Source organism: Cyprinus carpio, chromosome A20, assembly GCF_018340385.1.
Source record: "Cyprinus carpio isolate SPL01 chromosome A20, ASM1834038v1, whole genome shotgun sequence".
Classification (NCBI taxonomy): Eukaryota; Metazoa; Chordata; class Actinopteri; order Cypriniformes; family Cyprinidae; genus Cyprinus; species Cyprinus carpio.
In genome coordinates this window covers 6,921,603-6,947,860 of record NC_056591.1, presented here as the reverse complement: position 1 = coordinate 6,947,860, position 26,258 = coordinate 6,921,603, and the positions used below count along the sequence as shown (strand labels likewise).

Genomic DNA, 26,258 nt, shown 5'->3' with positions numbered 1-26,258 from the left:
GTATTAAAACTTACAGCAGTTGATTGAAGTTTTGATTTCCATTCAGTTTAATTTAGTTTTAAGTTTGCATCCTGTATGAAACCAATTCAAATGCATCAAACATTCACAAAACCGTAAAGTCACAAACAGTATCTTGGCATCCTGGGTCACAGCTGTCACAACATCTGCTGACTGGACAATTTTCATGTCACATGGACAAAGAAAAAAAAGAATAGATGACAGTAACCTGTGCTCACTGTCCTTTTTTGTAAAGATCAATAAGTGTGCATGTGCTTGAGGTTGACGGAGTCAGCAGTCCAGTAAATGGGCAGCAGCAGGCGGCGAGTGTGTGTGTGATGATTGAAGACCCCCGTGAGACGAGAGCAGCTGGCCTGAGCCCAGATCCACTGCTTGCATGGTTTCTTTCCCCTCTTTCTCTCTTCTCTCTCTCTTCCACTCCCTCATCTAGCATGCCTTTAGTTTTTCTCTGCGCCCTCTCGCATGATTTAATGCACTTGCTTGGCCGAATGCCCCATTCCTGTCTCTCTATGAGCGAGATTCAGGAGCCAGCAGGAAACTCCACAGGAAACAAAGGATTCTGAGCGGAAGCGGCAAATGCTGTGCCGGCCGGCAGCAATAGGAAAAGGATTAAAGTTATAATGACTGACACACGGTCATGCCACACAAGCACACATTCACTCTCTTAAATAAACAGCACAGTGGCACTAGAGGAAACGGCTGAGTTTGTTATCTTGTGTTGGCGTTTATAGTTGAGGTTTTGAGTGTGGAGCAGATCAGATAAGCAGGAAATCTGTGGCATTAATCAACTGACATCATTACACCACAATTTTGAATCATACCACTTTTGAGGTTGAGGTTTTGAGTGTAATAATGGGACAGAAAACACACACACACACACACACTTACTTGACTGAGGACTGGTCAGGATCGTCAACTATTCAACTATAGTGGTCCACAAACCTACATGATTTGTGCATGGTGCAAACAACATCTAGATAATTGTTTTTTGTTATGTTTTTATTTTGTTTTTTGTTTTTATCAGAGAAATATAGTAGTCCAGCTAGTGTTTTAACACAATTTTTTTATTGAACACTATAAAGGGGAATGACTGCTCTGAATGACACTTCATGTGCATTTTACATGTTAAATAAAAAAAAAAAAAAAATATTGTATATATATATATACATATATATATATATATATATATATATATATATATATATATATATATATATATATATATATATATATATGTTCTGAATGACACTTCATGTGCATTTTACATGTTAAATAAAAAAAAAAAAACTTCTTTTAAGGAATAATCACATTTTTCTTTCATTTTCATTTTAACAGTAAATGTTGTGCAGCATTTTGTTTGCCAAAAAACATTAAAAGATAAATTAATTTAATGTTTTATGCCTTCATTTGATTATTAAAATAAATAAATGAATGAGTAAATTAATAAATATACAACTCAGAATTTCTGAAAAATTCATAGGACCCTACAATTGTGAAAAATAAAATGAAATAATAAATTAAACAACAACAAAAAAAGTTAAACAAATTACATTTTGGCTAAACCTATGGCATATGGACCCCATACTGGCCTTCGGTCTGATAAACCATCATGCTGCTCTGTGAAGCCGTCCACCAGCTGAGTATGATTAGAAGGAAATCAGTAGAGGCTTCAGATGAACACATGGCTAGAGGATTGCATTGCCCCATTTTCTGACAAACCGCTTTTGCATGTGACGTTTTGGTTTAGGGTTTGAAAGGAACATGCAGGAATGAGGATATAAAGTGTGGGACTTGCTAAAAAAGCTATGAGAGCGGTAAGCCATGAAAAGGATCTTACTCGCACTGATGGACACATCCAATGTGTGCGCATGAAGAAGCCTTTCAGACAGCACGTGATATACCCCGATAGGTCTTACTATATAGGCCTTCTGTCTCAATGTTAATCAAACAATAAAAGAAAAGAAAAAATCTATTTTACTGGTACTGACTTCTGAAATGTTGGCATCACGAGAACACTAGATTACTCTGCAGTACTATTTCCTAAGAGAACGCATGTGTGTCACTGACACTCCTCCCTCTGCACAACTCAACGGTATTTTTCATCAACATTAATTCCATGAGTCATCATTATATTTTCACTCCACGTCTCTTTTCTCAATCCCTCCGTCACAGAAAGACGTCTCACAGCTGGGGTGAAGATGAGACCATACGTCACACTTGCTGCATATAAATCAATCACGTACACTTCACTCCTGTCCACACGCTTTCATTTGTTCCTTGACTTGCTCCCTCACGGCGTCTTTCTGGTTCTTTCCATCTCTCCCTTGAGATAATTCCAGTTGGCCCTCAGGGTTTTGAGGGAGAGACGAGAGGCATGCTAGAACCTGAGCAAACACACACTCGACACAATCACAGAAACAATGCCCAGAAAAGAGCTAGTCTAAAAGACCGTTTATCTGTTCCAATACCTGCCTACGTCAAAGCTGTTTCAAAAGGTTACAAACTTTACAATCTAAGATGACGTATGATACAAGAAAAATAAACTAAAAATAAAAACATTGAATTCTTGTACAATATCAAAATTATTCAAGTTTGAATATAATTTTTCCATGACTTTTGAGCGCCAATGGGTAAATAACCTCAGAATGTTCCTGTATACAAACAAGTGTAAGTGTAAGTGTACAAGTGTAAGAAATTTTATTTCACGATAACTATATATACAGTATCTCAATATAGCTATTTTTATTTTATTCTAGTTATTTAAAATAAAAACAAAGAAGCAAATAACAAATGCAAATACACAATTTTTTTTTCGGGGCAACAATAGGTTTATTTAACAAGTAGTAAGATATACTACAGAAATTGAATAACCAAGAGTATAACTAAAACACAGTTTTTACTGTATGAATGAAATATGAATAGATTCTTATTAAAGATAAGAAAAAGTGATTCAGTCAAGAGCAGTGAGTGATTTATTCTTTGTCTTTTGTGGTTTGAATTAACATTAATGACACAGACAGCAGCAGGTTTATAGGCTTCTGTCCCTTTAAGAGCAACTGCACGGATCCGATATAAAGAAACACATCTGGTTTGTCACCCAATTGTTTAAGAAAATTTAACACATAACTGACTGTGTTTACATGAACACTCTACATGAAGGCCATTTTGACATAATTGTGTGTATTTGACCATTAAAGGGCAATAAGACGTGAAAAAGATCTGAATTCGAATTCTGAACAGTTTTATGAACAGTCATGAACACTGCATTGAGTTCTTTTTCACTGCTTATTGTGCTCACTAACTTTATTAAATATTATGCACATACCAAATTCATGATCGCATGCTGTCTAAGAGAAGTGACTTTCTGTGCGCATGCTTCGGCTATGAGTTTTTCACTGCATATTGCGGTTAATAACTCTATCTATCATCTAGCATGTCCCACTCTATGTTCTCATTTATGCTTGTTTCACTCTTACAGTGCGTTCACAGCAGACGCGACTTGTGTGAATAAATCGCGCTATACACACGTAGTTGGAAGCTTGAACATTTTGAGTTTATTCGCTTCATTCGTGCATGAAATTCCCTTCATTCGCGCATTAAATTAACAGATGCGAATTGAATTGATTTGTTTTTGATTTTGTGGGATGGGTTTATGCAGGTTTGTTTTTTAGAGCATTGTTTTTTCAGATAATTTTTTAAAATATTACTGTTGTCGTGTCATGAAATGTCAAGTTTTAAAAGTTTTTCAAGCAACAATGTAGATGTTTTAAACTAAAATCTGCGGTTTATTTATAAAGACAGCGCCTATTTAAAAATGTGTTTTGCCGGTTTCGGAGACGATCAGCTCCACGGGATCAGCGGGGGCTCAGTGTTCATGTATCCGCCTAGAGCACTCTCAACTCGGCTTGTCCTTCTGACATTTGCCGCTGGCTCTGATGTCTCTTTAGTGGTTAAACATAAAATATAATTTGTTTTGGGTAAATCTAACAGGTAATCTTTGGTCTTTATTCAATTAATCTATTTCTTACAAGCAAGATCCTTTTTATTCCTGTTTCTGTAAAAGTATGAAGTAGTATCATACAGCTCCGGGTATCCACATACAGCGACGATGACTTTGTCCTCCATTGTTCTTTCGGATTTTCCCTCCGCTCACTACGTCGTAATCATGTCACTACTAGAGCAAGCTCTTGATTGGTTAACGCGCAAAATTTTGCAGCGCAAAATTTCGCCAAAGTTCAGATTTTTCATCTTGTCAAAATGTCCAAAAAGCTCAATTCGTGCCGCATTTATCGCGCAAATCGCGTCTTTCGCGCCACCTCATTCGTGCCGCAGGATGTCTATTCGCGTCTTTGCATTGACTTAACATGTAAATCACTAGCGCTTAACGCATCATTTGCGTCTGGTGTGAACGCACCATAAGATGTACTAGTAGTACTGCTATGTGGATATATTTATGCGAAATAAACGATATAGAAAAATCTCACAGACTTGTTATAATCTTTATGATAATGATATATACCATTATACTGCCCAGCCCTAGTGAGAGAGTATCTGTTTTGAATAATGTTAAAATCAAAAGACAATTTGCTTTTCAGTGGAATCTTATCGCATTGCGTCTGGTTCTACCAATGATGTGAGTTTGGTGAAGACAATCTGTTTGGCTGACCAATGACAGATGGGGGCATGTGGAGAAGCCTATTAGAAAACAAGTATTATTAGTTGTGTTAGAAATTGCACACTTTAGCACTTGGTGCTTAATGAAATTTTTCTACTGGCCCAGTTGGGTTAGTGGTTAAAATTTTTACTTGCCCTGACAACACTTTCACTGGCCTTTCACTGAAGTCAACAATATGTTTTACACTATGTGTGGACAGAAAAAAACAAACAAAAAAAAACTATTTTACATGAAATTGCACTTGGCATTACATTACTGTCCTTGGGTTTTCAATGAGTTTTTCTGAAGTGAAGGGTTTCCTCGGGAAGTATGGATCTTGTCGTCTCCACTTGCGAATTCCCCAACAAATGTAGTTCAGTGAAGAGGAACGCAAACTCTCAGTGACCCAAATCTGTTTGTTCTCTCAGAGGTTACCAGGGCAAAGGATGTGTGTTAGAGCACTGCTATGCAGTTGACTGTTCTGCAACATCTGTGATGTACTCCAGTCCTGAAAGCCACAATTATAATTTCACTCTTCAATCTTTTTGTTTTTTCCCTCTGAATCTGACCATCACAGAACAATATTTCATTGTCCGTAAGCGTGTGCTACTTGAAGAAAAGCAACAGCTGTGGTTAAACAAACAGTTGTATCCCTTCGCCCAGTTCTCCTCTTCTCTTGTTCTCGTTCTCCCAGCTCCCCTTGAGAGCACTTGCGCCTACATTTTCAAACCGCGCCGTGCACGTGTCACACAAACAACACAGATAAAAAAACCAAAACCCAACACTACCATCAGACAACTGCATGACAGGATGCATTACAGCCTCAAAACATTTGAACTCCCTAAATATAGAAAAGACATTGTTCTCTGCTTGTGTGTGCATGTTCACACCCCGTCCAAGCCCACACAAGACAAAGACTCGCTCACAGCTTTTGAATCTCTTGACAGGACAGATAATGGGTAACCTCAGGTCCACCCCACACCCCCTCACCGTGTGGGACTTGTTTAGGCAGACGCCCGAGCCTCGGAGCGACGTGTCCAGGCAGAAGCTAACTAAAGGCCACAGAGGAACAACCGGAAAACGCCTGACTGCAGAAGACAGCGGACATGAAAGGCCATTATGAGGTTAAGAAGATAAAGGAGAGAAAGACGGATACACTTCCCATCTTCCTATCCCTTCAGCGCCAAATGCACGCGACCAATGCAGGATGTGAAGTTGTTACTGACACACAAAATCAGACTCAAGCAGGGAGAGAAAGACAGAGGGAGACTTTTTTACTCATTTCCCAAAATATAGCTCTTCCCACAAGGGGAAAAAACAGTCGCTGTGAGTGTGTTTGTGCTTGAAATGAATTTTGATGTCATGTGGACTTTAAAGCAGCAGAGCAAGAGACGACATTAAATAATGCAACACAACAAGAAATCACACAGTCCTTGTGTCTGTATACCTACATCACTACAATATAACAGGTGAAAAACAATACATAAAATAAGTATGTATCGTATAACTAGTATGTCCAAATTCACAAATTTGGAAATTTTTGCAAATTTGCTTGCTTCAGGTCCTTCCACAACATTTCATTTGGATTAAGGTCCGGACTTTTACTCCGCCATTATAAAACATTACATTTTGTTCTTCTTTAACCATTCTTTGGTAGAACGAATTGTGTGCATGGAGTTGTTGTCTTGCTGCATGACCCACTTTCTCTTGAGATTCAGTTCTCAGACAGTTGACATTTTTCCTTCAGAATTTGCTGGTGTAATTTAGAATTCATTGTTCCATCAATGAGGGCAAGCCTTCCTGGCACAGATGCAGCAATCAGGCCCAAACCATGATACTACCACCATCATGTTTCACAGATAGGATAAGGTTCTTATGCTGGAATGCAGTGTTTTCCTTTCTTCAAACATAACGCTTCTCATTTAAACCAAAAGGTTATATTTTGGTCTCATCAGTCCACAAAACATTTCTCCAATACCCCTCTGGCTTGTCCACATGATTTTAAGCAAACTGCAGATGGGCAGCAATGTTCTTTTTGGAGATCAGGGGCTTTCTTCTTGCAACTCTGCCATGCACACGATGGTTGTTCAGTGTTCAGTGTTCCTGATGGTGGACTCATGAACACTAACATTAGCCAATGTGAGAAAGGCCTTTAGTTGCTTAGAAGTTACCCTGGGGTCCTCTGCAACCTCGTGGACTATTACACATCTTGTTTTTGGAGTGATCTTTGTTGGTGGAGCACTCCTAGGGAGGGTACCAATAGTCTTGAATTTCCTCCATTTGTACACAATCTGTCTAACTGTGGATTTGTGGAGTCCAAACTCTTTAGAGATGGTTTTCAACTATTTTTTCTGAGGTCCTCAGAGATCTCCTTTGCTCGTGCCATAAATTCACTTAACATGATCAGACTTTTTAAATAAAACAAGGCACACACTGACACCTGATAGTCATCCTATTAATTGGAATCACCTCTGAACAGATGGACTCTAATTTCACCTTCAAATTAACTGCTAATCCTTGAGATCCACATAATTTTGCCTCTCACAGATATGTAATATTGGATCATTTTCCAGAACAAATTACAAAGAATATTTCGGTCTCATTTGTTTGATTGGATTCTCTTTGTCAACTTTCATGACTTTTGTGAAAATCTGATGACCTTTTGGGTCATATTTATTCAAAAATATAGAAAATTCTGAAGGGTTCACAAACTTTCAAGCAGCATTGTATAGAACATACTTTTTTAACGGTCCCAAAATTCCTTATCAAATGTAGGAGCTACTCAGACAGTATGTGGTTTCGTCCACACTTAGGCTGTGTCACAATTCACTTAACAATTCAACACAAACAGTATGTGACAAGAAGGTCTGTGGTATATGAAGATGTGAGTGTCGTGAGTAGTGGTCAACCGATAGTGGTTACTGATATCGGCCAGATAGCTGATATAAAGCCGATATAATATTTTATTTTAATTAATATTTATGAAATCATTTGACAATGGATTAAAAAATAAATGTGTATAATAAACATACTTATATACTTTAGATGACAAAGTAATTTTCGCAAATAAATATTTAATAAAAATATAATTAAAAAGGAAGTAAACACTGTAACCAACAGGGCACTCAGTAATCTAGAAAGTTTGTGTGCATTGGGAATCATATTTTTCAAATAAAACCAAGGTAACACTCATTTTACATACAGCACACAGAGAGAATGACATGAATATGACAGTGGGCAAATCCATAAAGCGCAGCATCATTTGAAATCACGAGTTTAAAGTTTAAATTCAATTCACACAGACTGACCGTCACACAGAGAACACGTGATAATGGTGGATAAAAATGCACACTTCACAAGATCTCACAGCTGGATTCTAAGTTTGCAAGGTTTGTGACATTAAATGTTCATTAGTCATTCAAATATTTGTTTAAATTATATAAATGTGTTTTTGCTCAATACTGATGGCAAACGAGAAAGTATTATAATGTTTGACTTTCTATTACTAATAATATAAAAGCAATCGTTATAATAATTTTCGTATACATTAATTCCTTTGTTTAACCGTTCTATCTGATTATTGGACAGACTTCTATCCGTATTAGACAGAACTGTTAACAATCACAGTAAACAAGAAGGAGATGTGAGCACTGTGTGCTCAGACGCTGCAGTTCACAGCGCCGTCAAAATAAAAGTCCCGCCTCAAACACATCGGCCAAGCAGACAAACTTAACGGCCAATGCCGATATTTGAAAAATGCCAAATCGTCAAGGCCGATATATCGGTCGACCACTAGATGTGAGGGCTGTAGAGACGATGTGACTGTTATGAGGAACACAGAGGAAATTTAATCTCACTGAGATCTGAGAAATTACACTGGCCGTTACTCACAATCCTGCATTGCAAACCTGTGTGTGTGTGTGTGTGTGTGTGTGTGTTCTGGCAGTGAACTGTGGTGGCCTAATGAACTGCATGTTTCTCTAATGGCAATGTGTGAAGAACCCAACACAGAGAAGACTAATTTCACACATGCGCACACACACAGAGAGAGCTGTTGAGTGCATTAAGTGCAGTGGACTAAACACAGGTGAACAGATTGGAAGATAATCGCCTCAGAAAGAAAAAGAGAGAGAGATTTAAACATAGTATACAAGCTAAATCACATAAACAGTACATATCAGAACCACTAGAAAAGTAGATTAAAACGAAGCCTATGAAACAGCAAAAGAGAAGAATGGAGACGAAAGACAGAGAAAAAGAAACGAGAGCACAAGGACAGTCCAAGTTCATCATCTCCATATGGCGGACAGCAGAGGCTCATGGGAGAGAGCTTTGACTTACCCACAGGCAAACGCACTACTGTCTGACACTCTGCACTACACAGCTTTACACTGGCATAACTGTATATCATTCAGATAAATATGTGACCCTGGACCACAAAACCAGAAGAAACCATAGAATGTTTTTTTGGCTAGTGCTAAAAATATACCCCAGCGACTTAAGACTGGTTTTGTGGTCCAGGGTCACATACTACATATATGTTTGGAGAAATAAACAGAATTAAATAAGCCAGCCATGCATATTTGGAGGCTTTAAAAATGTGTCAAATGGACTTAATTTATTGTTGCCTGTCTGCTGCCTTTGACGTCACAACTTCCAAGTCTTGCCAGTTTAAACATTCAAGCGTTTTAAACCATTCAAGCACATGAAGAAGCTAAAGAGAATTCTATTCGGTAACATTCAAGTGTTTTTTGCAATTAATGAATATGGGTGTACTCACACTAGGTGATCTGAACCGTGCCCTAGCGCGTTTGAACCCCAAAGCCCAGTTCGTTTGATTAGTGTGATCGCTCCGTAGCGATTTAGATTGCGATTTTGTGTAGCTTGTCAGTGAACTACGGCTCTGTGTTGTAAATGCTGCTCCCGGAGCGGCATTTACATTTACTGGGAGCGGAAATGCTCAGAGCGCGGAGGGAAAATTGCAAGCACTTCTCCCTGGATGCTGTTTAGTGGTCGCGTGACTGAGGTGATCAAATAAATGCATCTGCTCTGCTGCACTGCTGTTTGGACTTGGAGCCAAGCGGATAAATGGTCCTTGTGACTCACTTCAAATGAGTAGCCTATATATATAGTAACAAAAATCATTTAGCCTAGTTCAGTTAGAGAACAGACACTTAAAAACTAAACACTCAATCAAGCGTGCGAACGTTGTCAGATTTTATTTATCATGTGAGGAAAGTGAGTCGAGCTGACTGACAGTGAGGTGAGTAAGACAAGACGATGGCAGAAGATTGTTTAGAAAGGAAATGCAAAGGCGCCTGTTTGGCAATATTTTAGATTTTGAAAAACATTCGTTTTTTATTTATTTGGTTCCACAGTGTTTGCTGATTACTTTATTTAAACATTGTGAATTTTATTTATTTTATTTTACCTCCAGCTTTCTTATTTGTTTTGCTAATAAACGTTCTGTTTCTTATTTATCTGGTTACACAGTGTTTGCTGATTTTCAGTATTATTTACCTATTTAAACTTTGTGTAGCCTAAGTAATTTGTTATTTTATTAGGCATATGTAGTGTATTTTTATTCGTTTTGCTAATAAAAGTTTCAGTCTGACGTTGTTTGAAATTAATCAACGCTAAATTGCTGCTAATTTGAAAGTGAAAGTAAAATGCGCACTGCGCTTTTTCAAGCTATTTAAAGCCAAGAAATGTGAGGAAAAGAGGGAAAACTCAAACTATCAATTGCTTGACGCCGAATTGCAGCAATTTAATTGCAGCTAATTTGAAAATGAAAGTAAAATGCACACGGCACTTTCACAAGCTATTTGAAAGTCGAAGAAAAGAAGGAAACTCAAATGAACTAACACCCCCTACCCCAACGGTGATACTGGTATTACCGGTGTTATCACACATCGATTAACTGGTGGGAGAATTTCCTTTTGACGTGCAAGCTAAATGCTGCATGCTGACTGGCTGTTGTCACGTTTATTTCTGCTGTGTAATTGGCTGTTAGATTAATCCATATCGAGTAAAAATGCTCCAGAGCTTATCAGCGTTATCGCGATTTGATATGATATCGTTTATCTGCCCAGCCCTACTCCGAACCAGCACTCAAACTGCCTCGGTGTAAAAGGGGTATCAGTGGAGTGATGAAAATGAGCACTTTAATAATGAGCAGTGAGCACCAATATCCAAGTCAAGCAATCAGACTGAAGTCTGAAGTTTCAACCTTTTTTATGCACAATTTGCACCAAATGGTTCATGTTGGTCCATGTGCTTCTGGTTTGTCACCTGGGACTATCCATATCATTCTACACACCAGAGGATACCTACTTCTGCTAAAAAAACAAAGGCTATGGACTGACATTTCCCCAATGCAGAAGTCCAATACAAGATGTTTATTTTCATGTAGGACAGACGACAGCAGGCCAAAGTTGACATGCCTCTGTGTGTGTGAGTATGAACAAGAAAGAGCAACCCTCACAGGCACTCCCATTCTTCTGAAGTGCACACCAAAACACACACTCCACGCAGCTGTGAGCGAGCGAGTGTGTGTGTGTGTGTTTGAGTTTGCGGTGAGAGAGGGGAAGTTAGCTCTCACAAGCTTGCTCAACTGTGACATGGCTTGTGCTCAAGTGTTAAGTCATGTGATCTCTCCCTAAACATCTTGTTTGAGAGGTGAGAGAGAAACTTGCATTTTGATGTTGATGTTTGCCGTGACTGTGAGCAATCTCTGCAGTCATCAAGTACCAGTTTTAGTGGCCTTGACCTATATTAGTGAAATTCAGCACAGCCTTCATGTAAATAGCTGTTCACTGCTTTCTTTTCATCCATCTCTTTCACCTGGTCCTTCAGATATAGGTCAACAAACCGCATTCTGTTCAGTCGCATATTTTTATACACACACATAGACGGTTGATATCCACTGATATCTATTGTCCATATCTATTTATGTATCAATAAATAAATAAAAACACATTACAAATGCAATTCATACATAGAAAGACTTGAAAACACCTTTTATATGATTAGCATGTTTTTATTTTCTGAATTAAAGGTTGTTGTTTTTTTTTGGTGGGGGGGGGATTCATAAAAATATTTACACTTACAAAAAAATTAATTAATTTTAACAAAACTGCTTTCCGCTTTGTCATACAAATCAGTCATTTGGTGCGACCAAAAATATTATATATATATATATATATATATATATATATATATATATATATATATATATATATATAATATATAATTATTATTAATTATTTAATTGAAATAAATGAACAAAATATGTGTCAATAAGTCTTTTAAAATATCAGATAATTTGACCCTTTCATGACATGGCAAGTTTAGTTTAGGTTGTACATGCAGGGCTCCAAACTGCGACTAAAACAGTTTATCTTTCTATCTTTTTTTTTAATTTGCGAGTGATGTTTTTGCTGAGGTCGCCACTGGCGACTACCCGCCGAAAGCTCCTCAGGATTTAACCGCTAAAAAAGTTTTCTCAGGCGGACGATTTGCTTCATTCTAGCAGCGCCCTGTCTGTGATAAAACGAACTCGGGCCGAAGGTTAATACACACAACTACACCGAGTGTGGACCTGCCGCGTGTACAGCAGCTTTCAGCCGAGATCGGCCCAGAGGGAAAAAGCCGTCTGTCAGCCAGAAGTGTTTTGTAGAGTCGGTGCGGCTCTGGCCCATTATCTTCTCACCGATGCCGAGACTTAACCGACAGAGACGCATTTCAGCCAGAATCAGCTGGAGTGTTAATGCTATCTGGGTATATATTTACATGTTATAAGTTAAAAATTTGAATGTAATGCCTTTTTCCTAATTGTTTTGCGATCAAATATTTTGTTATGTTCACGTATTAAACTGAGACGATGCGCATCAAAGTTTTAGTGGAAAAAGAGAGTTTCAGACAGTCCTCTTCTCTGCCGCACATCAGTGCTGACGCACACAGTCTGATAAACGCAGCTCCGCTGTGCAGCGAGAGAGAAATGACAAAGACGTCAGAAGGGAAAGTGCAGAAAATACAGCGTCTATTTCGTGCACAACTTGAACAAACTAGAACAGGTAAAGCTGTCAGCTGTGTGGATATTGGCAATATCGTTAACAATTCTCGTTTATAATAATTACTAATATGGCTTCTTCTAAACAAGATCTTGTTCTGTGTTCTTTTAATGCTTTTTCACTTTTTAATAAAAAGTACCAGCTTTAAAATTATTCCGAATTCATAACGAAATTCAAACAATACAGTTTTGGCGCTCCTTAATGCGGCAGACGCAGTCGCTTTAGCGCCTCAGTTCAAGGGCAAGTGAACCCATTTAATCTTTCTCTTTCCTAATATAGTACATAATGAACATGGATTAACATCAAAAGGTAGGATATTTTATAAGAGATCCTACAGTACAACTTACTGAAATGTCTCATGTAGGAGGAGCCCAAGCTACACTCAGTGGCCAAGTGATGCTTATGCTCCATGATACTGGTACAGATTCTGTGTAATGAACAATTCTTTGTGACTGTAGATTTCAAGCTGGAAAAGACATTTAGTTCCCACTTTAAGTGAACCTTAGTTCCCAGGTCATCTACAAGATGGATTAAAATGCTGATAAAGTCAAGAAAAGATGAGACATAAACACATGACAGTATGATTGAAAAGTTAAAATGTAAATAAATAAATAATAATAATCGTAAAATAAATAAAACACGTTTATTCTGTGGCACCTAAAAAAATTATTTGGCTCCTAAGTTTTTTTCTTATAGGAGCCAATGGCTTCTTACTCGATTTTTTTGTTTGGAGCCCTGACATGTAAATGTGGTGTGACTTCCCAAAAACATAATTATATTTAATAATAAAAATACAAATATATATTTTAAAAATACATGATATTTGTAAACAAAAAGCAAACAAAAAATAATAATAATAACAAGAAGAAACATTTTTAATATTAATATCTTGTACTTTCAAAATATTCTTAGAAATGGTATATAAAAAAAAAATCAAACCACATACAATCCAACATGACTAAAAACTTTGTACATTTCTAAAACATATTTTAGTAGAGTACACTTCTTAAGGCACCTCACATTTACCGTTTCTCAGAGAAATTTAGGGCAAAAAAAATTCACACAGATTTCTAAAAGATTTTCAAGATGTTCAAATTGCTCATGTAAATTCCTAGCACTGACACACAGGTGACGTGTATGAAGTGTGCTTCAAACATCTCTACTACAGACAATGGACAGACCTTTTCTAAGAACTTGGCACATGTGAAACTAGATTTTCAAAAGATTCTTCCTTTTCTTTATCGTGGACATCTTATTTGCCACTGACAAATTGTAATGCAACATCTGCACACAATCACCTTCTTCAGCTGACAGCCATTCAACATCATAGCCCCTCTCTTCTCATTCCCAGACACACACACACACACACACACACACACAAAACTGAAAACCATGGTATATCAAACCCAATGGTTCTCAGCTACAGCTAGAGGTTTACAGGTCTTAACAGGGTTCTGGAAAATCTGGATCCAGAAATAAAATCAGTTAAGAGCCACTGATCAAAACCATCCTGAGAGAGGATGATATGAGAAATCCAAGACCCCACACATAACCAAACAAGGATCACGGGTACACGCTCTTCCTCTCTCTCTCACATGCATGCAACTGACCATACAAGGTGACCAAAAACTAGATAAAAGGTTATAGATAAATTGCACCCACACATGCCACTTTAAGTGCTCTCTTGAATGAACAAACAAATGAAAGGTACAGCCAACTAATGCCTGAGGTCAGTCTCAGGGTACCGTGTGAATGTGCCGTTGAGTGATGCCGTCATCAGTCCATGTGTCATAATTTACTCAGTTTGCATTAGAACAAAACACTGTCTAACTAATCCACTGATATACAGTGAAAACCATTCACTCTTGCACTGTTCCAAAACATAGTGAGCTGCATACACCCAGCATTTTAAGATGTATAAGCGCTCTCCTGACATAAACACTGTAAAATAATTTGTTAAATACAAATTCTAAATGCAGGATTTTATGTTTTCTTCATGAAGAAGCAAAGAATGAATTACAGCAAGCCCAAATTAAAAATTAATCCAATTGATATTTCTCTTCCTTTCTGCATTTTTCCTTCTGCTCTTGTTTGTTTCTTAATCTAGCTTTCTAATAAACTTGTATTCTATAAATATTGTTAGCTCTTTGACAAATTGTTTGTGATATTCCCCATATGTAAGCTTTTTAAAAATGTCTTCTTAATGAAATGTAAATGCTTATGATGGACGAAGTGAGAGAAATGTCAATCAATGACTTAAGCCCTATTCGGATGGTAATTGTTTCTCATGGGAATGTATGTAAAAAATAAATCTCCATAGCTCCTCAGTGATTAAACACATGCTTTTGGATTAAGATAAATTTGCGGTGGACGTCTGAACCTGGAACTACGTGTCTTACGTAGTCAGTAGGGCTGTCAAAAAAACTATTCGAATTTCAAATATTCGTTGAATTTAAAATAAAAATTCACATTCGAATGCAAAAACGGTGCATTCAGATTTTAGGTGTGTGTTAAGGAGGCAGGAAGCCTTATCAGTGGCGCATGAGATTTGAATGTTTTTGTTAGCCTATCCATTTGAAGCCACTAGATGTGGCGCTGCTGCGTTGTTCAGTACAAATGTGGCAGGACAAGAGAACATCAATGCGGAGAAGATCTTGTTTAAATCAAAACTGAAACCAAGCCATTCACACAGAACGCATATTTTGTGCATTTTCTAGAGGGACATCTATCACCGCTGCACTCGCGTCTCGCACAAAAGAGCCACATTTTTAGAAAGCCATGTAAAATTAATGCAAGTTCAACTTTAAAAAAAACTTATCGAGACTTTATGGCGGGTTTTTAACACTCATCCCACTGCAACTCGTGTCTTTAAATGAAAAATGCACTCTGTCTGATTGGCTTTCCGCCCTTTGTATTAAACTATGCATACATGCATGATGCTGTTTTGTTTATAGTTGTTTAAGCAACTTAATTATAATTGGTTTATAAACATTATTTTAAACATTGTGCACTTTTTTCATAGATAGTCATGCTATCTTTTGCTTTGAATAAACGTGCAGTAATATTTTGCTCGATGCATCCTCTTGTGGCCTCAGGAGAGAAGCCAAAAGCTTTTCTTCACCCTAACTGAAATTCTGGATTTTAAATTCGAATATAATTCGAACTTTGATAATATTTAAGTAAAAAATTTGAATGTAGTTTTTCAGCCATTTTGACGGCCCTAGTAGTCAGTCACATGATCACTGACGTGCTCAGTCAGATGTTTAACATGGCGACAAGGAACCTAACTTTAATATCAGTGTTGGGAGATCCAAAATTTCAAAAACAATTTGACAAAACTATTCATAAGTGGTGAGAGAAAAACCACCACAGGAGGTTTTAAAATCACCAACTACCCCCTGTAAATGGTAAAAATCCCTTATTTTATTTTTTATTTTTGAAGCATTTTACACAGTCTTTATGCTGTGCATTTTATGCTTATTACACTGCCATTAGCTTAACAACATGCTAACATTTGAAAAGTATCACAGAAAAACATAATTTTACACAATATCCCTGTCGCACGTTATGCTTATTAGAGTACCCTTAGCTTAGCGGCATGCTAACACTTGTTTTGAGTTTAATATCCTCAGAAAAGGTGAATGGTATGTGAACAGTTTGCACTTTCGTGTGATTCGCTCTGTCATACTCAAGCTCTGCCAGGCCTTAAAGGGATAGTTCACCCAAAAATCAAAATTATGTCATTAATGACTCACCCTCATGTCGTTCCAAACCCGTATCGTCCATTGAGAATGTATGTACGGTATACGGTTCCACGTCCAGAAAGGTAATAAAAACATCTTCAAAGTAGTCCATGTGACATCAGAGGGTCCGTTAGAATTTTTTGAAGCATCGAAAATACATTTTGGTCCAAAAATAGCAAAAACTACGACTTTATTCAGCATTGACTTCTCTCCCGGGTCTGTTATGAGTGCGTTCACAGCACATCCGGTTCGCGAACGAATCACTCGATGTAACCGGATCTTCTTGAACCAGTTCACCAAATCAGAACTGAATCGTTTGAAACGGGTTCGCGTCAACAATAAGCATTAATCCACAAATGACTTAAGCTGTTAGCTTTTTTAACATGGCTGACACTCCCTCTGAGTTCAAATAAACCAATATCCCGGAGTAATTCATTTACTCAAACAGTACACTGACTGAAATGATGACCGAGCCAGATAACGAACGAAACATTGACTCGTTCTCGAGTCAAGAACCGTTTCTGTCGGACGCGTGCGATTCGAGAACCGAGGAGCTGATGATACTGCGTATGCGTGAAGCAGACTGACACACAGCGCGTCTGAACCGAACTGGTTCTTTTGGTGATTGATTCTGAACTGATTCTGCGCTAATGTTATGAGCGCGGGTAAACTGAAGGCTTGAAATCAAGGGCAATCATCCGCCAATGAAGTCATTACGTCGAGCGCAAAAGAACTGGTGAACCGGTTTTCGGCAACCGGTTTATTGAATCAAACTGTCCGAAAGAACCGGTTCGCGGAGAAGAACAGAACTTCCCATCACTACCGGTGATCCGAAAACCGATGCAACCAGTTCTTGACTCGAGAACGAGTCAATGTTTCGTTCGTTATCTGGCTCGGTTCAGTCAGTGTACTGTTTTGAGTAAATGAATTACTCCGGGATATTGATTTATTTGAACTCAGAGGGAGTGTCAGCCATGTTAAAAAAGCTAACAGCTTAAGTCATTTGTGGATTAATGCTTATTGTTGACGCGAAGTGTTTCAAACGATTCAGTTCGATTTGGTGAACTGGTTCAAGAAGATCCGGTTACATCGAGTGATTCGTTCGCGAACCGGATGTGCTGTGAACGCGCTGATAACAGACCCGGGAGTGAAGTCAATGCTGAATAAAGTCGTAGTTTTTGATATTTTTGGACCAAAATGTATTTTCGATGCTTCAAAAAATTCTATCGGACCCTCTGATGTCACATGGACTACTTTGAAGATGTTTTTATTACCTTTCTGGACGTGGACAGTATACCGTACATACATTCTCAATGGAGGGACAGAAAGCTCTCGGACTAAATCTAAAATATCTTATACTGTGTTCCGAAGATGAACGGAGGTCTTACGGGTTTGGAACGACATGAGGGTGAGTCATTAATGACATAATTTTGATTTTTGGGTGAACTATCCCTTTGTGGATGTTTTGGATTTTAGTTTGTTTAGATTTTTTGTAATTAATGTGTCAAGGGAGCTCTGAGATCAGCGTGAAGGTGTTTTGTGAGGTCATATGGGCCCCTAGCTGCTAGTGACAGACAGACAAGACATTCTTGATAGTCTTCATCAACTCGCGCTTCCTCTGTGGGCCTAATCCATGACTGGCACTCACGTTACCCTGGAAACTACTTACAGCACATCAGTCGGGAACAAGAGTGAAAGCCTGCGTGTTTCAGAGGGTTCTGTTACAAAAAAAATAAAAAATCAGCTGTTATACAACAGGCGGTCGTGACTGCTTCCCAAAAAACAAGTCCATGTCTAAATTAGCACTGAAAACTGCAGACTGAACAGTGTGAAACAGATCAACAGACCAGTAATCTGTTGCTGCATCCCAATAATCAATAAGACAAGATGACTGACAGGTGATTTCACAGTGACGGGGTGCAACTATGCAAGTGTGGTCATTCAAGTCTGTACCTTCCTCTTTTACAATTACATAATATATAGTATAGGCTAAGTAGGCGAAATGGGATGCCACATTTTTTTATAGTAAGTGAAAATATGCTGTATACAACAATAAATGTTGTCACATGATATTATTATGTTATTATTAAGTTCAATTTAGTGAGTGGTGTCCATTTATTATCAAAAAAAAAAAAAGGTGATTACATATCTACAGTGCCATGGCAACAGAAATTATACAGTTGTTTTTTATAGTAAATTCAATTTTTGCGAAATTTGTGAATGGCCCTTTAGGATTTACCGGTTTCAATCACACTGACGAATCATTATTTTTTAAATAAATTAATACAGCATTGAATTGATCCAAAGTGGCAGTAAAAATATTTATAATGTTACAAAAGATTCCCATTTAAAATAAATGCTTCACCTTCAAAAATCATGAACAAAAGCACAAGGAATGAAATATATTTTATAATATATTAATATATAAAACAGTTATTTTTAATAGGGCTGGACAATATCATATCTTAGAATTTTAAGGCTGATATACAATACATATCTTGGTATTTTCAAAGATTTTCTATTTGGTTAAAAAAAATGCTATTGATTTATTTATTAAAAAAAAAAAAATACTGACTAAATGTAGTAAAAGGAACACATTTATTTAGCCTATATTTATTCTATTACAATTGTCCCTTTACAGTTTCTACTATCTGGGGCTGGTACGAATACCATTTTTTGGAGCTTCGAAGCTTCGGTAGTAATCAATTCGGACGGAGGGGGCTGAACATATTCTTCTCTCATCGGATGTGAGCGCTGCGGCGCACAAAATACATGGGGGGGAGTTAGGGGACTTTTTTTAGACATTTTTTTTAGACATTTTTACACTACAATCATTCAAACTAAATGTTTCATCACCCAGTGTATTTGTGTTTTACAGTTTATAATGTTGTTGATTCATATTTATATTTTGAGGAAGATACTTAAAAAAAAAAACTTTCAAACTCTGAATTGAATTTATTTTAAATAAAAAAAGACAAGTAAACAGTCAATAATAAAATAATAATAGATTAATGACAAGCAATGGCACAAACAAATACAATAACAAGATACAACTGAAATTAACTGTGCTTTAAGTTTTCAGGTAGGTTTAACAGTAATACTCAGGTACAGAAATTCGACAGAAACAGAATAATCTATTTAACTTTTAAAATAACACTGGTTAGTCTTTAATGTATAAATGAACATTAATGACAGACAGCAGCAGGCTTATTTAGGTTGCTGTCTCTTTAAGACCTCATGCACGATCTATCTGTTACACATAAGGTTTGTTTCTCAACTGTTTACATTTGTAAGACTCAAAAGCACGTGCAAATGATACATTCCATCGTGTCGCGAGTGTCTTTCATGTTGAAATATTTGCGGGAATTTCCCGCGTTACAAGCGGGAATCAGTAGAATAATACGCAACCACTGCTATTCCGCACTGAAATTCAAGCCCTGGAGAAAAAAAAAAAAAACGAATATTCGAATCGAATGCCAATCCACCGAACGATTATTGGAAAAATTTAATATTCTAGTCCAGCCCTACTACTATCATAGAAATACATTTGCTTATAGGTTTACATATAGCACATATAACATCCAACAACACTACTACTACTTAAATTGTAATATTTCACAATCTTTAATGCTTACTGTATTTTTAAACAATTCAATGCAGCCTTAGTGCTCATTAGAGACTTCTTTCAAAAAAAAACTTTCCAACCTCAAATTTTCCAACAATAGTAGTACATATTTTTTCAAAGTTAAGGAAAGGTCACATTGCATTGTGGGATATATTACTCCTCTTAGTTTGCTCTGTTATATACACATTTTCGCAAAAAAAGCGGAGTGTGAGCACAGTGTAACTACAAAATACCATAAAAAGAGAAGTCACCACAGCAAGCATGTTTCCTTTGAAACAGCTGTAAAAAGCACTCATGAAGGAACTTCTATAATCTTTTTAAAGCAAACGCACTGTTAGCCTCACTGTAACTACAGGTCTCTGAACAGTACTGAAAATTACACAGCTGCAGTGATGGCACAGCGCATGAAAGCCAATTCTACTGACAGATGAAAATGGAAACAACAACCGTTCGTGGACAACTTAGTAATCACTGCAGTAATGCAATGAACAACGTCCTGTGAAAATACCAGTCCATTCTTGTTGCAAGGAGTCAACGGGGCACAACAGGCTAATCAAACAGCTGCCGTAATGTCTAGTGAGAGATACCCTGATCATTAGACTAATAAAAGAGTCTCCCTGCTTAACCTCACAGCCTATATGCCCGACAGCAGAAACACAAATAGCACAGAGACATACGCACATGCCCACAAATACACGGCCTTCAACAGATGTTAGGAAAAAGGCTTCAAATGACCCCATAGCTTAAAATATACATCCTTTCTGGTTCTCCCTACAGCACACACCATTACGTGCCGTCTGAACATGAGACACATGCAAAAAAGAGTGATTTACACACATTATGGGATCACCAATGGATGTAAATGTGAGGCCTCATTCAAGTGAGCGATCGCACACACACCCATCCTGCGAGGCTCATCTTGTGTTTCAGAAAACCCCTGTCATTTGAGCAGAACCAGACCTGCAATCCTCACAAACACTCACACTCACAAAGAGGAATGGTAGGCCCTTGTGGAGCAGGGGTCCCGTTTCACAAATGTAATCTGTGGATAATCACATTTCTTTTGTAAAAGCAGAGAGCACAAGGCCAGATGGGTCTCACATCCACACAAGGCACATCAATGCAGACTGTGTTCAATTAGGAGTACATCTGGCCAAAATAATATTTTTCTAACTAGGTATACTACCATTATATCTTTAATACATTGATTCTTTATTTAGTGCTAAATAATGGTACAATTTTATGTAAAACTACAAATATACTGACTACAAATATTCTATACATTACCAAAAAAAATGTGATTATTATTATTATTATTATTATTAATGATGGATGGGGTTGGTTTATTTATTGTGCATACAAAACTCACTCACACTGCGTGAGGTCAGGATATAATCTTATAGTACAACCCTAAAAACACAGTGAACTCAGTAGATAAGGCAGAGATTAACAAACAGAAAGGAAAAGGAATCCCACCTGTGCAGCCATCTAAGAAACAGCTGCACTGGAGCAGCGTTCCAGCTCTAAACAACACCAGGATCTGCCTAGCAGTAGTTTGAAAAGGACAAAGCTTTCTTATTTAAGACAGGAAGCGCTCAGACAGACAGAAAGAGAGAAGCAAAGCAAGAGAGTGAAGAAGCGAGAGTGTTTATGGGGATTAAAGCAATGCCAGATGCTGGCTTCAACTATAAACAATCCAGACAAATAATACAATAACACTGCTAACACTCATCAGAGCCTGCCCGTAAAACCAGAAGCTAAATTTAACAAAGGAAACTGAATCTTTGCATTTGATTAACAGAATAATACCCTACGCAGGTGTGCAAAAGCTTGGCTGATGCATTGCAAACACATGGTCAAATGATATGTACTTAGTGTGCGTTCTAGTGGCGGCAACAAACCTCAGTGCTCGAGAGGGCAAAGGTCACTCAGTTCATGCTAAGAGCGTTAACAATAACAATAACCAGATTACCAACCACACCAAAGCACAATAATGTTCTGATCTTTATAAGCATGCACTTTGATTATGTTGTCTGTCGCTTTAAATGCTCAAACTCTTTAAAGACAGTTGTATTGTGATTGGTGTTATCTTTAGTAAAACTAGTTAATGTCCATGGTGTGAACAGGCCAGTCTGTGCCAATAACCTAAAATGTTATTAATCAGGTACCAGGTAACTTCAACTTCATTATTCAAATTATTGCTCCACTATAATGAAAAAAACTGACAGTAAAAGAAGAATTTAATAAGCTAATAAATGTGACAGCGCCCCCAGAGGCAGCGCTGAGAAAGTCGCACTATTATTTGGAATTGTAGGGTGTTTACACAACACCATTTTCAAATATAAACTTTTTTTTATACGTTTTGGTCTTTTATTTACACACCAATGGTGCTTTGGGGGCCTGAAAATGCAAACTTTTGAAACATGCCAACTACTGACCTGGCATGCATAATACAGCGTTTTTAGTCATTTTTCACAGATCCATGTGAATGTTGTCATCTGTACACGAAACTTTTCAAAAACAAAGGGGGGAAAAATCCCATTTTTAGTACACTGTAGTCGTGTAAACCATAGACTATATAAAAAAAACAAGAACGAAGTGTCCGTGACATCACCCATAGGTCTCTGAAGAGCATTTTTAAGCCAAAAGTAGGCGGAGCCAGCCATCGCCATCTTGGCAGCACGTCACCGCATGTCACTCCCGTATAATCGAAAATGGGTAAAAAGGCAGGAGCTGGTTGCTGAAACCACGCCCACCTAGCTCGACGACGGTGACAGCAGCGGCAATCCACCTGTCACTCAAGTGGCCGCGTCCTTAATAATGCAGAACTTTAATGCTTAATATAATTTAAACGGATGAGTTATAAAATAATTCACTCCCCTCACAGTTGTCATGAAGGGCAAAATTAGCTATATAGACCAAAATCTTTTTTTGAACCAGGCTGTAAACATGTTTTTTCTGCTGTAAATTTGGGCATTTTAACATGGGGAGTCTATAGGACTGACTCCTTCTGCAGCCAGCCTCAAGCAGCCAGTCGATGAATTGCAGTTTTAGTCCCTTCCGTATGGGCTTCACGAGAAAGTGCGGGAGGTTGCCGCTTGGTGTAAACGTACCTGAATTGTGCCGTTTCTGACAGTATCATGGTGTTTTAACAGAGTAAAACATTTGTCATTATGTATTTTACCCTTTAACTTTGTACTATGCATCAAGAACCTCAACCATACACAGCAGTTCATTCTGTACATACTTCAAAGAGAACAATTCAAGGTTGAAAACACACCTGTACTGACACATTTGATTATGAGCCTTAGTTTATAATAAATCAGCATATCATGAGCACATCATTTCAAAATCCTCACAAAACTTGACTGCCCAGTTATCAGAGTATGCAGTGGCCAGTTTCCTCTTTTGATCACTGTAGTATCAGGGTACTTAACATGTTTCTAGTTTAGGGTGATTTCATCACACAACAGTGCTCTATTCAGACAGAAGGATCCTGGAAGCCTGTCCCATGTCCATATATGATCAATAAGTGCTGAGGCAGACATAATTAATGTCTTTTAGCTTGAGTTTACGGCAGAAAGACTCTGAATGGATTCAGTTCTATTGACTGGCAAATTTTTATACAAACTATTTCAAAAACTTTTCAATTCTGTCAATTTAATCACACAATTCAAACAATAAATGTCATTTTGTCGCTCTTTAATGCGGCGCAACACAATCATAACAAAAAAATAATAATGACAATGTAAGGATCAAGACATAAATACAGTCCAAATGTTCAACAATAACCAATTTGATTCACAAAAAAAGTTTATCTGCACAAAAATACGCACAAAAATAAATCCTTTTAAACACATACTTCATTAAAATTTATAATGATAACATAGTTGCAGCCAAAACAGAACAGGTACTAGTTATCATACTGTAAAATCATAATATATTAATAAGATAACTATTTCAAACAGTTCCAGAATTTTGTTTAATATCTTTTTTGCGATGACAGCAGTGTCCAAAACCACCTCAACAGCAGTAAATGTGGCTACTATGGTATGTTTGCAGAAAATATGGTCAGTTTTGAAAGAAATGAGGGTGTGTGTGCGTGTGTGTGTGTGTGTATGTGTGTGTGTGTCACACCCCGATTCAGACTGGGGTAGGGGGGCACGTGAAACCCCCTCCAGACAAACAACGGTTATCCAGCATTGATCCCTTTCCATCAAATACGAGAATAAACTTAATCCTGCAGACTATTGCACACACCAGCCGGAAAAGCCTGGTTTATCATCAGCAGAACCGAGCCGTGATCACGCAGAACTGCACGCGGCCAGCGCATGACACACACACACATACACGTGAATTCCCTCCTAAACAGTCGCATCTTCAGTTCGGTAACAGGGTGTCGCCGGTCGGAGCGGTTCTCGTCGCTATTAATCCCATCAGAGGCGTGCTGCTACTGTAGCCTGTTAGCTAACATCCCGCTCATAACAGCACACTGGGCATCACAAGCAACTAAACACAGCGTCAAACTCACCGCTTCACGATCCGTGCTCAACTCCTGCGCGGGGATGCTGCGACCGTTACTCCGTCCCGCACGCGACGCTCCGGCAAACTAATATAAACAATATAAAACAACAACAGCCGCGAGCTCATAACGTTCCAGCAGGAGCGGCGTATGTGTGTGTGTATCTGTTGATCCGACAGTGGGCGGGGCTACGGGCTCAGTCTGATACTGCTGCAATGTTATTGGAGGAGAGCGAATGGGGGGCGGGGCTACTGGCTCAATCGGCTGCTTTAGTTTTCAGACCTCAACAGCAATAATTGGTACATTTATATATTTTAAATAAAAATATTGAACAAAACTGTAGTAACACTAATTCAGTCATTTGTTCATTTTTATACTTTACCCCTGATTAAAACTCATAATGGGTGACAAATCAGTCAAGTTCATTTTGAGTCGGACATGAAAATAATTTGGGTTTAGTAAGTGAGTTGCAAAAAGTCTGTGACTTCTCCTATATAACGACTTTTTTCCCGGTGTAAACTCTAAAAATAGTTCAATCCAAAACTACTGTTTAGTGTAAAACACGTTTAAGATTAGCTGAGAGGCTGTCGATTCATTAAATGATATGCTGTGTGTTGTTTATTCAACGCAGTGAACCGGTTCATTCGTTTGTGTGTGAGTAAGAATTGTTTGTTCTGAATGCGGTTTTGATTGACTGAAAATAAAAACGGTTCACCAAAAAGAACAGGTTAAAAAGAATCATTTTGGCAACTAGACTAGGTCTCTATGTATGTTTCTGATTCACTGAAAGGAAATCAGACTATACTGGTCGCTCTGTGTTTTTGATTCACTGAAAATAATCGGTTCTTAAGAGTCATTTGTTTGTGAATCAGATTACATTGCTTGCTGGTTTCTGATTCATTTGAAAGTACCGTCTTATAAGGGTCATTATTCGTTCGGGAAGTGGTTAACACTCAAAAGTTACACCGTTAACAATGATAAACGGTGTTCGGTTTTTGTTCTGGCGAAAGAATGTGGGTTCGTTCAGTTAACAGAGAGCATCATGAGAATCATTTGGTTCCGGTATTTAAATGGAAGATTTTTGGTTCCCATCACTAACAGCAGCTACTGAACTTTTCACACCGGGTCATGGAGGTCACCATCAGATCATCTGGCGTCATGGACATGTTTCTATCATACATGTCACTGTTAAACGGATGCATTGAGGGCCAAACTAAAAACTAAAATTGGAAGTTTAAATAATTCAAAGCCATTTATTTGCATTATCCCATTTATGTTTAGTAAATTCAAATGATTGAAGTGGACATTTTGAAACATCAAAATATTCAAGTCTGTCTCAGAAGAAATGCTCATTGCAACTTGCAACAGAGACATTTAGTCGGAGTATGCTTCCATCTAGTGGCAATTTAACGCACAGCTCCTGGTAAAATAAATAAAAACTATTGATTTACAAGGGCTCAATCCCAATTCAGACCACTAGAAAACTGTAGAATCGTTTCATTATTCTCTAAAATCTATTCTAACTTCAACAGTCTATGTTATCCAGTGGCAACGGTTTTTGTCAATATTAGCTTATATTAACACCATCACTCTCAGACGTGAAATCACAGTTATGACAGAAAAG

The 26,258-nt window shown here is 37.8% G+C and overlaps 1 protein-coding gene across 1 annotated transcript in view; it reads right to left on the bottom strand.

The window, feature by feature from the left end:
• Positions 1-24,951, bottom strand: part of LOC109056478 (ras-specific guanine nucleotide-releasing factor RalGPS2-like) — a 94,803-nt gene extending 69,852 nt beyond the window's left edge. Inside the window, exon 1 of the mRNA XM_042777227.1 lies at positions 24,644-24,951. The gene's annotated coding sequence lies outside the window, so the exon portion shown is untranslated. The remainder of the gene's footprint in view (positions 1-24,643) is intronic.
• Positions 24,952-26,258: the final 1,307 nt, after the last annotated feature.